Source organism: Pempheris klunzingeri, chromosome 6, assembly GCF_042242105.1.
Source record: "Pempheris klunzingeri isolate RE-2024b chromosome 6, fPemKlu1.hap1, whole genome shotgun sequence".
Lineage (NCBI taxonomy): Eukaryota > Metazoa > Chordata > Actinopteri > Acropomatiformes > Pempheridae > Pempheris > Pempheris klunzingeri.
The window spans coordinates 10,663,063-10,678,843 of record NC_092017.1 but is presented as its reverse complement, the minus strand read 5'-3'; positions in this window follow the sequence as shown (position 1 = coordinate 10,678,843).

Sequence of the window (15,781 nt, the reverse complement as noted above, 5' to 3'; positions counted from 1 at the left end):
GTGCTTCAGTGTGTTTGCAGGAAGAGGATAAAGGCATGTTGTGAACTCTGCCCTCGCCGGGTATGTTATTGCATAGGTATAGAATAACTCTGCTGCCGCTGACCCCGTGGCCACCTCTCCCCTCCAATCCCACACGGTTGCCAATAGCGATGACTCCGGTTGATCTTCACCTGTCAAAGCAAAGCTCTGACTAAAGACTTGCAGCTTGAGGAGAGGAAAGCAAAACAAGAGGAGAAGAACAAACAAGCCAACAAGCAGCTTTGAGTGTGACACAGATGGAATTCTTTTTCTTACACTAAAAGGGTTTGAAAATAGTATTGAGATTCATTCATGCTTAAAAGGTTGATTCAGAATTATCACTGTCACTTGGTTTACGCAATTCTGCTCTCTTAATTTTATAACCCTTTATGTTTCAGCTGTGGTTGATTTGGTGACACCTGTGGATACCACAGTAACAGCAAGTGCAGTTAAATACAACAGGGAATGCTTCTTAAGCAGCTATCCAGAGGGCCATTGTATGTCTGTTTACAGTGCAGTCAAGTGTAATTTAATGAAGAAATTAGTCAATGATAATTGCAACAGTAATCTGATTTCATGCTGGACACAGTAAAGTTGGAGGTGTTGAACCCTCATTGTTTCGTAGACGCATTTTTGATGGATGACCATGGTTGGCACTCGCCGTGGTGACAAATACATGCATTTCCTGCAACTGCTTCACAATAACAGCCGCCTGATGTTTTGCTAATTGAATGCTTTTAATGTGAACCAGCAACAGAGCATTCATTTTGCATAAGCAACAGCAGTTTCACACAGCTCTGATGCAGCTTCCGGAGAGTGAGCAGTCAACTGTGAGGCTGATATCAATGTAAAAAAAGATATAAAAAACCCAGAACGTCACATACATGCATTGTTTCCTGTGAATTCTTCATGCGTGTGAAGGCAATTTGAATCCACCCCAGGAATGGCGGACTCTGCCACTTTTAATAAAAATGACTTAATTTAAGATTTAATCACAGAAACTAAATGCCTTGACAGCCTGTTGTTGATAAAAAGCAGACAGTCTTAACAAGTAGGGTTAGTTTCATTAAGATCAAAATTATAACTTTAAATGTCCATGTGTGACTTAACCCAAACTTACTCCTTCAATGCCCACAGCAATTTGACAAGAAGAGAAATGCGACAAGTCCTAATCAATCAATCGGCAGGCAGCAGGAGGTTGGGATTGTTTTGCATTTCTTCAGTTTGTTTCTTCCTGGGATTTTTCTTCTCTTGACAGGAGGTGCCGGGAGCATACCAACAGCTGAAAGAGGAGCCACATTCTTTCAGCACAGATTCCTCCATCCCTCCTTTGTTCAAAGTTTGTGTTTGTTTGAGGGGCTTTCCTCACCTTGAACTCTTTTTGTAGATAAGTAGACTTAACCAACCTCAAACAGGGTGAGGCTCACAAATTGCCATCTTATTGGCCCCTCTGGCGCAAAATTGTACACTTGAGATTTGATTTATATTATACTATACTGTTACTGAGTTACAGATGAGTGGCAGGAGTCACTTCTTTCACTTCATTTACGATATGTGGTGACATTGTGTTGTCATAATGTCAGGCCAGTATTAGCATGTGGGCTATTTTATTGGCTTTTCATAATTACCAGTGTCATGTGGTTTTTGTCAGAGTGAAAGTACAATGAAAACTTTCCGTGTTTATGGGAGGAACAATCCTCAGGAACCTTGATTGAAGTTGTCTAACTTAAAGAGAGAAGCCTCCTTGTAAAAAGCCACTAAATCCTCAGTTCTGCTTGACTAGCGTCCAACCCCCCTAAGTCTTGGAAAGATGGGAGTCAAACATTCCAGCCAGCGTATCCCCCTCCTTGGCAATCTTTTTAGAATTAAAAGACAAATTTGGCCCCAGATCATTTCCCTGGGAGTTCTATTTGTCTTGTATCAGGGTTAAGAAAATAACCTCATGTCTTTACCTCAGCGTTGGTCGGGGTCAAGGGAGGGAGGGGGCTGGAACGGGAGCCCGTGCATTTATCCACAGGTCATTGTTACAGTAGAAAGCAGCATGGGGATGGTCACAATGGAGCTGCAGGGTGAACAGACTCTCCTCTTCTCCTCTGCAGGTTTGTTCACAGTGAGAGATCTGTAGAATGCCTTTTTCCTGAAAAGCTGTGGGGGTGAATGTGGAAATTGAGGCTACCTGTTGCATGAAACAGCTCAGGCATTATGCATGCTGCCGGACTGCCACCCTCAGGGGAAGGAGAGTGCAGGCTGCTGATGGAGACTTGGCTATGTAGCCTAAAAGCACATCTGGTGCACGTTGTGTGGACTTCTACTTTTTTTTCCCCCTTAAAAGTGCAGATGGTCTTGAATTGCTTTTAGAAAAATCTCTTCATACTACAAAAAATAATACTAAAAAATAGAACTGCGGGGAATTTTGTCTTTCCCTTTGGGGATTTATTCTTGCTGGTTCAGTTCCTAAGCTATTCAGAGAACCTGCATGAAAGTGAAGAGGCAGGCAGCTGCAGAGCTACTAATGTCTGTAGAGTAAAAACCCGTAGGAGCAACAGAAACACATTCAAGCAGTTGTTCTCTAAAGAGGTTATGTAATGAGACCCAAACAGGTGATGTATGTGTGGGCAGGAGCACTGAGCTTTGGCCTTGCTCCTGTTGACGTTGGCCATGTTCTCCAGGATCTGTCTACAGGAACGGATCTGAGCCCGTTTTCAGGCCTCTTACCTCTTCTTCAGTCATTCCCATTTCTCTTTAGACACTCCGCAACTGTCTAATATAACAGGCTTGAAACAAACAACTGCAGAGCACCGAGGCTAGAACAAACAGCCTGACTTACTGGCCTCTGTATTAGCCCACACCACATGGGCCATTTTTGGCGGTGCTCAATGTCTGTTGACTCACTGAGGTGCACGCTGCCAGCTATTCATACCTTCCTCCCACTCTCATTTTATTTCTCCAGCAAATCAGCCATTTAGCCAGCTAACCAGGCCATCAGCCAGCCAGCAACACAGGTGGGAAATTGAGGACAGCAGAGAGTCTCTCTATGGCTTCTGCTGGTGAACTATGCATCTATGTATCTATGTATCTATGTATCTATCTATCTATCTATCTATCTATCTATCTATCTATCTATCTATCTATCTATCTATCTATCTATGTATCTATCTATCTATCTATCTATCTATCTATCTATCTATCTATCTATCTATCTATCTATCTATCTATCTATGTATCTATCTATCTATCTATCTATCTATCTATCTATCTATCTATCTATCTATCTATCTATCTATCTATCTATCTATCTTATTAAGGAATTAAGGGTATAACTTCTCTGACACTTGTGTCCTCTAAAACACATCATAGCAGTGTTATTAACCATATACACATAGATAGTAACCACCAATAGATATATAGTTTGTAAACAAATTAGAATATCTACACTTTATGTGGACGTTAAATGGAAACATCAATAATAATTTCCCATTGCAAGTATGGTAGGTCAAAGTTGAACCAGGAAGTCAACCCATAAACATGATAAATGTTTACAGCTGATAGTTTGGGTGATAATTTTCCCCTTGTTCTTTGCTGTCTCTGAAATACTGTAAATTGTATACCTCTAACCCTACCCTGTATGTAGTCAAACACTAAACACTGTCTCCAGCCACACATCACGACCAGAAGCTAAGGAATAAAAACAAAGCAAAAATCTCCGTAAGAAAGAACTATTAAAACAACTTAATTAGATACATTCACATTCCACAAATTCAAGTGTTTTGGTTAAAATTCAGTCACATCAGACACGGCCAAATACACAAACATCAAACACTAAACCAAAGTCTTTGTTTGTGACTCAACACTGAGCCCATCTCTGTACACAGCTCATGGAAAAACAAAGTGCTATGCTGTTCCAGAGTGGACAGACTGTCTACAGACGTCTCTTCCAGCGGTGAAGGCCATGATGATGATGATGATGATGGTAGTCATGCAGACGAAAGGTTTGTTCATCTGTTTCCCCGGAGAACCATGGAGGAGCAAAGATGGGCTCTCCCCCACTGGTCCGGACCCAGACTGAAGCCCCTGTCTGGAATGCAATCTGCCTGCCATCTGCAGGCCTCCACAGCTCTGTTTGATATTCAAACAAACACCTGTCAAAAGTCCATGTCTCATCTCACACAGCTCTTGGAAATTGGCAAAAATCTCAACTTCTTCCTCGCACTAAAAACAGAGGGGAAGAGGGGCAAATGTGGGTTTTATTCCAACCATCTGTGCATGTGTTAAATATAGATTTTTATGGAGGGCTCAAAGGACTAGTTCTACTTTCCACTAAAATGTCAAAGAATAATAGGCTAGTCAAGGTGCTGCATTCAGTGAGGTGTTTGCACAATAAATTATTTCAAATTCAATTTGTTTTTTTCTTCTTAACATCAGCTGGCACCGCTGACTGAACTGTGGGTGTGCAGTCACGGTGTAATGATGCCAAGAGCTTTGGAGGATGTTCTCAGATGGAGGAATAGTCATGGAGCCTTTGTACAAAATCTATCCATGTCCCCCTTCTCCTCCTCCTACTCCCTGCTGTTTTCCACATCCCTCTCTCTGTCTTTCTCTCTCTTTCTCCCTCACTCATATTGAGATGAAGGGTCTGCTGTAGGATGACGGGGCGCTGCTTGGCAGCCCTCCAGGCTCCACATCTGCCTGACTGCTGTTCCTCTCTTTCTTTTCCCCCAACAGCCCCCAACAGTATTGGTTCAGTTGTCAGCCCATTTCAGGGTCTGTCTCAAGGTCTGCAGATGTGTTTCTCAGAGCAGCAATGATGGACTCTTGCAGCGATCTCTAGTGTGAGTGACTAATGGCGCGGAGACATCTCTGAAGGCATTGAGGAATGGATTTATCCAATGTCATTTATCACACTGTCTGTCAGTGCCAATATAAATGTCTGATGGAAAGCACACACTCACCTTTGAAACCAACTCAGTTGCTCCACAAAACTGGAGAGAAAATCTGCAGTGAATCACAAGATAAACTATGTATACAACATTTGAGAGAGAAGGATTTGTGTCCTTTTTGATACTGAAAATAAATTCAGATTGCGGGAGCAGATTAAATCTGAGGAGAAGAAAAAACACAAATTCAAGGTGAGTATGAAGTGATACTTATTTTGGTCAGAGGCAGCACATTTAGACAAGAATACGACAGCTTCAAGGCCATGGTTTTCCCATGTCAATGACTGTGGCCCATGCAGACCATCTGTGGAGGCCGTATAACTTCAGCTCTCCTTGTCTTTTCTTTACCAGGGATTTTATGGCGTGCTTCTTGCATCTGCCATCACTGAGGTTAAGAGAGCTGAGTCATCTCAGCAGCCGTGCTGCTATGAGGATAACCTTGAATTAGTCACTTACACATTTAAATTTATCATAAAAAGCAATGGAAGGTAAAATAGCATTCATTATTCATCCACACTGAGTTAAGAATAAAGGCTGTTCAGCTCCTTGAACATACCTGTGTCTGTCAGTGAACAGAAACATTTGGTGGTGCGCTGATGGACAGGCACTGCATGTTCTTGTCACTCGACCACAGAATATTGAGATGAGAGTCAGTGAATGTATGAATCTGTGAGAAGGAACCTCGTGTCCAGATGCCAGAGAGGGGACTTCTTTTTTTGTGAGAGGAATTATAGAATTTAGCAAAACTGATCCAAGGAATAATGAGGCGGAAAAGAAACACAGCCGAGTGCAATTTTGGGACAATAAACCAAGCGCCGAGTTTTATGTAAAGATGTTCTAACTGGTGAGGGGGAGAGAGACAGAGAGAGGGAGAGAAAGGTAAAAAAGAAGAAGGAACTGACAATTAGGGACAACTAATCACCAAGTGTGTAGCCAAGCGCATCCCCCCACGCTGGTGCCAGCGCTTGCACTGTGCTTGAACCTGCGCTGAATGCCAACGGCAGATAATTATAAACCCGCAGGGCAGGCCTCCTCTGTGCAGAGGGAGGAATGGAGCCTCAGCCAAGCCTGAACTCCTGACCTTCTTCACACACCAAGCGTCTGTTGTGGGCTTCGGGAGGTGCAAGATGGGTCAAAGCAAGCCGTGAGGCAACTGGGAGAGAGCGAGAGAGAGGGGAGCCGGTGGAAGAAAGGGGGGTGGTGGGTGGGTCGAGGGACATAGAGTGGGGAGGGTGAGGTGGGGGATGTAGGGATTTGAGGGAGGAGGTGCTCACTGGAGGGTCACTTTTTTGTTAGCATTCTTTGGTGAGCGCTCCCGACCAATCAGAGGGGAGATGGAGCCACTTGACAAATCAGAGCAAAACCCTGAGTGAGAGAAATCCCTTTTGTTATGCCTGTTTGGTTATCTCCTCTCACTTTATCAGCATTCATTAGGTGGGGAAATGTGGTCTGTTCAATTCCTTTGTGTACAAAGAGAAGCCTTTGTTTGGAGGCTTGATCTTCTTTTAAAGTTTTTTTAACTTATCACTACATTGTCTCACATTATCACCAGTTAATTATCTAAACCACTGATTTGCAATACTTTTAAAGTCATGATCTTGTTTATTATTGTCCCATCAAACAATTAACGGAGCAGGTTTATAGATTATTAGTGGAACATTTTAACTGCAGTATAGAAAGTTATTGCATTGCTTTACTAACTAGCAGCAAGAGTGTGTAGCAATGAAAGTTACGAGTAATGTAACACATTCAGCGTTACTTTACTTTCATTTCTCAGTCCAACCCTGTCAAAACAACTTAAAACAGCTATAAAGCCTCCACACCCACAAGTTACATTACTGCATTACTACAGTTACTACATTTACGCATATCGCACAAAGGAGGAAAAGAAAAAGAAGTCATGTGTTATTGCTCAGCACTGTGTAGCTGATGTTGTGTAAAGACTGTTAAATCAACATTTTATTGTGCTGCATATTTGCCAGTGCGTAACTAATGGTGATGTCATAGTCAGTGGTAATAGATTGTTTGTAATGTGATGTGGTGCATGTGTTTATTCATGTTTCAGCGTGGATCAGACCAACAATCCTGATACACTTTTTTATTTTAGATTGTGTTTTATTTTAATTGTTGATTTTTCCCTGTTTTTTTACATTCATGTAGTTTTGATTTGCCAGCTTTCATTTACTCTTTGAATTTCCTCTGTAATTTACATTATTTAATAAAATAGTGGTAAAGTCAGTGTTACTGTGACCCTCAAGAAGAAAAAAAAAGGGAAATAAAAAAAAGGGAAAAAAAAAATCTCAACTAGTCTTCATTTTCCCGTCTTCTCTGTGAAGTCAGAATAGTCTGCGGACCACCGCGGCTCATCTGGCCTCCTGCTCTCATCATGAAGATCTCTCTCGCTTTGCACTTTGCCAATTTTCCCATGATTGAATGTAATTGGGACCAGATAACCCTCTCTCTCTCCCCCTCTCTCTCTCTCTCTCTCTCTCTCCCCCTCTCTCCCTCTCTCTTTGATCACTTCTGACCTGGCTCCAGCTCCACTCTGACACACTGGCAACCATTTCTTGGGCAGTTTGTGATTGCTCACAGACAGACTGCGAGATATATTGAGTATTGATGTGTGAGCCTCAAAATCCAGCATGCTGTAGGATATTATGGCTTCATTCCCTGGGATTGGTAGACTTTGTGCAACAAGCTATCTCACAGGCATAAATACATCAGTGCAGTAGAATAGTGCGAGTTATTTGTGTGGAGTTGTTTATGCATGTGTGCGTGCATTTCATGAGTGATTGTCTTGAGGGAATAGAACAAGATGTGCGCAAAGATTCCCAAATTCGATTCAGGAGATTTGTAAATCCTGTGCAAATTACTGTTGCCTCTTTCTTTTCTCCCCGCCATACTCCTCTTTGAAACTCGTCTTCTGAGGCAATCACTCCCAGATGGAGAATATTAGATGTAATCACTTCCATTTGCCGGCTCTTTTACTCTCACTGCGAGGTGACATGCCGTCTCCCTCTGACATCTCCTCACAATGGACAATTACTGAGCACTCATCAATCACTTTCAGCGAGGAAGTGTGACACCCAAAATCTGGTAGAAATCATCTCATTTGATAACCTAGAGAACTCGTCAAATCTGCTCATGAGGATGATGGGATCGTATTCTCTCCATTGTGTGTGAGTGCCCCTATCAGTGCTAACTGCCAAGTGTGCTCAGTGTAACGTTCATAACCTCTGTATGTATGTTGTAGAGCATATACAACCTGGAGAAGTTGCTTCTGATCTAGCAGTCAATACAAATACGGTGTCAGGGGTATTGGCTCAGCTTTAAAGATAACCCTGTGTGTACAGCCATTCTGCTAAAGGAAAACCTGTCTTTCAGTCTGACATATGGAAAAGCTGAAAATCAAAGATGCAGGAGACTGACATGTGGAATTAGTGTCCACTTCTCTACCCTCAGAATTACATATTTTTTCTCCATCAACCTGCATGTCAAAACCTCTTTTATCCTAATTTTTAACATATTCCTCTTCCTCCTTGTTCTTCTCCCCTCTCGCCCAACCACCAAATTCCCTCCTCTCCCATCCACCCTCACCTCCTACCATCCCTCTCTCTCTCTCTCTCTCTCTCTCTCCTTCTCTTCCCTCTATCCTTCATCCTCTGAGACAGACAATAAAGCAAGCTTTTCCATGGCTGACCTGCAGTTCACCCCTACCTCCACACCATCCCAAACCACAGACAGAGGATGAGTTACTGCCAGAGATCCACTGTGGTGCAGAACGGTCCTGGATCCTGAGCCAGATTTGGGTCCCGCAGGACATTCGGCCCCCATGGCCGTCTGCTCTGTTCTGCTCAGCGCTGATGGGGTCACACAGACTCCAGACATGCACGCACCACTCACATCACGGTCCCATCGAATGAAATTCCTATGGGTTTGGGAGGAATAAAGGATGTAAGATTGAGGGAGAAAAGAGAAGAATGTTGAAATGAAGGAAAGAGGAAATCCTGTTTCGCGGAGAGAGACCCTGCAACTGCACTTAGGCCAAAGTGAGTCCTCTCACATGTGCCCTTCTTGAGAAAGAAGCAGATCGAATTTTGACATTCGTCTAATTCTAGGCACGTGCTCCTTTCTGCTTTTCTCACGACCCTCATTTGACACAGCCACATCGCTGACCTTTGGATCTGTCATTTGGCAGGCAGAAATTATAGTTCATGTGAATCAGATGTTACAGAGAGATTGAGTGTTCCTTTGCTGCCTGGCAGCTCAGCCAGAGGAGGAGCACCTGTTTCCATATAAATCTTCAGATAAAAATGATATACTGTAGCTCGATCATATGTCTGGAAATGTGGAAATCTGATTCCTTGCACTTGCATACTGTTTTTTCAGTCCCACAAGAATTCTTCATCTATCGCCCCGAGTTATACGTTCCCATTTTGCACTCTCCTTATCTCAAGTAAATCCCAGAATGCAGGATTTAAAGCGGAGGCCAGAGTCACATGTCTCTCCAGAAGCCTTCATCCCAGAGAGGCTAGAGAACATTTTGACCCCAGGATCCCAGGGTTGAGGTGGAGGCCCAGCCAGCCCTCAGCGGTGGAACCATGAACCGTGTCAGGTCATGTCAGCTCCCTGCTCGGCTCCCCTTACGTGAATGTAAATAAAGCCAGTCTGGCTTGGTTCCACACCACCAATACCACTAACTCTCTTTTTAGGGCCAGTGGATGACATCCTAACCGTAAGGCCTTCACTTTAAAGCTTTTGTTGTCTTCTGGAAGATAATAAAATAGGGTCATTAATGTCCTTAAAGCAAAACTATGTAACTTCTACCATACAACTGCCACTGTGGACACAAGTCATAGAGATGTGATTATGGTAAATGCATAAATTGCATACGTAAATAACAAGTATGCTAATTCTAATGACTCAGTACAGTCAGTTAGACAGCAATTTCTGGCTTAAGTTTGTCAAGTTTTAAAGCAGACCAAGAGAGGCTGTGTAAGTGGGGGAATGTGTTATGTCTCCTTTCAAAAGTTACTTTCACTCTTGGCAGGCTTGCTTTTACACACAACCTTTAAAAGAGAACTATTTAGTACTTTTGGTTGTGGCTAATGTGGCTAATGTCGCTTCCAGCTGCTCATCAGCTGATCAGCTATCAATAACTCCAGGTGTTTTTTATTTCAAAACTTCTGCTGAGAAAGACACAAAAGACACAAAAGCAAGTTTTTTCACATATGTAGTCGCCACCCCCATGACTTTAACCATTTTGATGTGTAAAATCTGCACAATGCTGCCGTATTTAGCGTGTTCATTTTAAACTATATTGTGATCTGGCAGAGTCCATGAGGCCTTTTGTCAACACTAGCAAAGTTTAGTTCAAGCTTTGCTCCATCCCCAACAATAACCCATTTCTACCAGGCACCTCAGCCCAAAGTAAAGAAAGAGGAGAGACCTGGTCCCAAGAGGTCATAAATTGTCGAGACAGACCCAGTTTGGGCAGGGAATTGAGTGCAAGCAGAAGCTCCCTTAAAGAGTCTAGTGGTCTCTGTTTCTCCCAGAGTTTAACCCTCTCACCTCTTCTCATTGGCCGCTCTTTTATTCAGTAGGCTGATTTATTGGAGTTCACGAGGGAGAAAAACAAGCGTAGCGCAGCCATCAGCCTTGCCTGTGATAAATGACCCACACTGCTATCTTCATCTCAAGTGGGACCTAAGGTTCCAATGGGTGAGAAACGGTGTGGTTGTGTGTGCATATCTGTGTGTGTTCACTGTTGTGTGGATGTGTTTGGATTATTTTTTGCATACAATGTGCTGATGATACAGGGAGAAACAGCAAACAAAGCCTAAAGGGAGAACTCATATAGATGTCTTCCATAGGGGCAGAAATTACAGTGAATGGTCATTTCATGCCTGTAAAAAAGGAAACAAAAGTATTTATCAACACATGATGCCAAACATTTTATACAAATCTTTTCGCTGTCTTCAACTCCTAATTTATGGTTGTCTCTCTTTCTCTATCTTGGCCTCATCAGGCCCACCCCCCCATCCCTGGTCCTGCCCCTGGCTGCCCCAATGCAACACAGCCCCTCTTCTCCCCAAATGAAATTCTTTGGAAAGTCATTTTATATCACCCTTTGACTGTGCATTGAACTGTAAAACCACCCCATTGGAAACAAAATAAAAGGATAGGAGAGGGAGAGAAGGGGGGATGGGGCAAGGAGGAGAATTATAATTCTTTGCAGGCCTTTGGTATTAACCCAAACACCAGAGCTGTCAGCAGTTCAGAGAGGGAGGTGCGAGGGGCAAACATTCAGTGTTAATTGGCACTTTGTAAGCTCTGAGCCTTCCTTTTGTGAGGGAAGTGGAAGAGAGTGAGTGAGCAAGAGGGGGAGGAGAGGTGAGGGAGGGAGGAGTGGTCAGCAGAGGGGGGTGAGAGAGAGAGAGAGAGAGAGAGAGAGAGACAGCTCTTGTTCTTGTAGGTTTGTTGGGCCTTGTTGAGGGTGTTTACGGTTCACTTCTTATCCTTTGTTAATTGGGCTTTCTCTCCCCCAATGAAAAAAAAAAGAAGAATTCATGTAACCCCCAGCCTGCCACCAATGCTCCCTGTGACTCTCCCCACTCGCCTGCTCAGCAAGAGAGGGATAAATGACAAATGACAAGAACATAACGAAAGGATTGTCCTGCAAACGTCATTCAGCTCTTACAAACACTCAAATATCTGCAAATCCCCCTGTGTTTGATCATTTCAGATGCAACTGAAACTGTTCGTCATTCGGCCGAAAACATAATCTTGATTTTTTTTCATGGTGGTTTGGGGAAGTAGGTGCCGTTAATTAGGTTAAATCATTGGTTCTTGCTTCTGCAGGTGCAAAATTATCAAAAGAGGAAACTTTTTTTTAGGGGTTAAAAGTGTATTTCCGGTGACAGACGTGTGCATTAGCATTTTCAACTCTCCCCCCCCCCTAATCCAATCTGATGAACTCTGCATTAACGGTGGTACAGAAGAGCAGGAGTAGAGCACTGTCAGGCCATTAGGTACAGGATGTAAAAACACCCCGTCTCTCCTCTGTGTCGATGTGTTTGGAGTTATCTGAAATAATTAGAGGAAGAGACTGGCAGACAGACACGGGGAGAGAGAGAGAGGGAGAGGGAGAGAGAGATAGGAAGGCACCTGTCTTTGAAAGAGAGAGGGGAAGAGGGGGTGTTGTTGGCATGAGGCTGGTGCACTCTGCTTCACAGCACCTCTGGCCTCTTTCTGTCTTTCTCTCTCTCCCCCTCTGACTGATGTAAATAATAATAGTGCCAGTACTGAAAGGACACAGGTGTCAACTATTGTGCTGCTCTGAATGGACCTGGGGGAAGGAGGTCATGGGTCACAGGGCCACCTCTGCCACCTCTCACACCCACGGTTTTTATTCACATTGACGCTCCCTTTCATAGGTTTTCATCTCGTCCCCTCCCTCTGTCTCTCTCGCTCACTCTCTCCCTTTGTTATCATAGCTCAATGTTTTGTGAAAACTTTTCACAGGTCATGCGCAAGCTCAGTATTCGGGAAGATTAACATTCTTTTCAAAATTAATCGGCTCACACAACTACGTAGATCAATGGCTGGTTTCAACTTAAAGAGCCAATAAATGGAGGAAATGTGATTTCAGTTTATATTTACCACAGACAATGTGTAGCCTACAAGTCTCGCCTACTTAGACTAGCCTACATTCATCATACAACACATGTATAATTTGTTTGTTTTATTAACAACATTATGTAACAAACCACTATAGTACACTAACATATACAGTTTTTTAAAAATATTTATATTATAGGATGTTAGACTATTTTATATCCTTTATATTTATAGGATTCATATACATAGGTATACACGTCTTCATATTATTTATACTGAACACTGCCGTCCTTTTTTTTTGGAAAAATATTTATTTCTCTATACATAAATGTATCTTTATTACTTTTACATATACATATAAGAATTTCACATAGGTTTACTGGTATAACTGGATGGACACAAAACATCTTGAATCTTGAAACAGTTTGCCTGGCTCTGTCCAAATTCATACAAAAACCAAAGCATGAGAATGTTAATTCACCGTTTTACGATGTGCAGGATATTTCTTTGCTGGGACGAGCTGCCAGGCAACTAGTGGAGACTTAAAGAAGTTACTGGTCTTTATGCTAAGCTAACCGACTGCTGCCCCCAGCTACATATTTGCTGCACACACATGAGAGTGGCATCAACCTCCTCATTTAACTCCAGGCTAGAAAGTAAAAGAGGGTTTTTTTTTCAATAAGATAATTTTATGAATGCATTTGATTTACAACAGTTCAGTGACTGATGAAATATTATTACTTTTTTTTTTAAACATGTATTTTTTTGTGTGATGTTCATTTCAGTAATTACTTTCAGTTGCTCCTTTGATTTTCTTTCTACTGTCTACTGTCTCCCTGTGTCACATTATCGGCTCACACTGACACAGATTCAATACATCCGCATGTTATCTCTTGGTCATGGACTACTCTACCACCTTTATACAGGAGGCTCCTGGGTCCCATTCTCACCATTTGGTCATTCCCAAGCTGGTGGGTGATAAATGCCTCTCTCTCTCTCACACACACACACACACACACACACACACACACACACACACACAAACACACACAACCCAGCAAACAGGCATGACACGATCCATGTGTGTACATCAAGGCCACTCTCTCTGTAGTGCTCAAAGTAACTGATGGATGAAGCTGGACAGAGATTTGTGGAGCGGTGTCCTTTGTGCTCAAAGAAGCAGGACAAGAGAGAATCATAAATTGGGACGCGTGCATGATGGTTGAGGTGCCATTGCCATGGATTGGTGGCTATTTATGGTCTGAAACGTGACATTTCTGCTGCATCAGCAAACGCTTTGTGCAAATATAAAAGCGAGGACATATTGTACGCTATCTGGAAATAGGCTGTAGACTTATTTTACATGTCGTTTGATTTTACTGCTGTAGCACATATGCAGATTGCCTTAATTTATGTGTCGACATAGAGATTAAATAATACGCTGTATCAAGGATATTAAAGCAGAGTTCAACCTCCATTACATACCTCTGTAAGTACGAGTCCAATTGGCCAATCAGTCTGCCACCTTTCAAGTTTTATGTGCAGTCAGTAAAGCAGCCAGCCTCAGCTTTGGTCTTGGCCTTGGCTGTTTGCAGTCATAATGAAAATGTTTGATCTTGATATAGAGCCCAGTCTAAAAACCCTGGGGGAAAACCTACATGATACTGAACCAACAGGATAGCGCTTATGTTAGTGTAGTGTAGTTTAATTTGCAGCATGCATGGCAGTGGATAACAGCTGAAGAAGACAGAATAAATACATTCATGGATGCATCGAGGTTTCAGTGTTACAGTGAGGGATGTGGGTGGATGCTCCTCAGCCTATAAGATCCATGCTTGGTGGAGATGGAGATGCTAGAGAAGGGTGAGAGGATTTATTACCTAGCATTAGGAACACTAATCTGTTGCAGGTGTTTCTGGCTGCTCTCCCAGGCCATGCCTGCTCTCCTCCCCAGGAGGCCCCACCATATTTGTGTGTGTGTGTGTGTGTGTGTGTGTGTGACTGAGAGAGACAGACGAAGCGGGAGGACGAATGAGTTTTTTTTTCCTCTCCACTGCATCTGCGGGGAGATTATACCATCTCCACAATCCTCTCAAATCATCAAATGTGTCAAGATAAGGACAAAAAGAACATGTATTCCAATGATGTCTCCCCATCAGTCATATCACGTGAAAGACCACAAGAAAACAGCAAAGTGCAAGAGAACCTGTGCAAACTTTTACATTACAGATTCAAAGCCACTTCCTCTCGCTCGAGGAGAGTCATTTATATGCATCCAGGAGAAAGTGCTCTTCTTTTTGTCTCTCCAGTCTTCAAATCACACTATAATTTTTAGTGAGGCATTTGTTTTTGACAATGACAACTCACTCTGGGTATCCAGTAGAAAACCACTCTGTCAGCAGGGTACAACCTCTAGGGTGTATTACAATGAAGAAAAGACCACCAGGATGGATTGAGCCAACAGCTTCACAGGAAGCCTGCGGTGCTTTTGGGGGATGATGAACAAAGACACAAAGGAACCCACTGAGAAAGTCCTGCTCTGTAGGAAGTCTGCAACGCCTACTGTGGCTGGCTTTGCAAAGAAGAAACTAAATGAAATATAGAAGAATGGAGATGGAGAGGTACCCAGGGGTGGAGAACAGTGAAGACAGGAAAGGGAACAGGGAGTGTGAGGATTGATATGGTGATGGAGATTTTTTTTTTTTTAAATAGATAAATAAAACCAGATGATTCAATCTGTGAAGGCTCAGGACCAAATTATTTTTTCAAACAAAGACATTAGTGTGTAAGATAAAGCTAAAAACTAATTCAAACAAACTGCTACATCACCATCAAATGCATGATGCTCTGCTGTCAAGTTTTTGTTGTTGCCTGTGACCGTATGGTTGCTGGAGATAAATTGAAGTCATCTTTTGTCACTACTTTGGCACTACTGCCCTCATGTGGACAACCAAGGGACTGTTTCATTCAGATTAACACCTCTTTTTCTTAAAGCGTGGTATCAAGCATGTACTTGATGCTTATGACAACAGGTTTTAATTACAAAATGAATTAAAAGTATTTTAAAGTTTAAACATTCAAAGGTTGTTTCACTCAGCATTAAGATTTTACTTTTGAATTAATGTATTAATAGTTGCAGTTTACACTTGTTTTTTGCGCTGTAATGTCAATTTCTGTGCCGAAATAATCTGTTTATGGGGGGGGGGGGG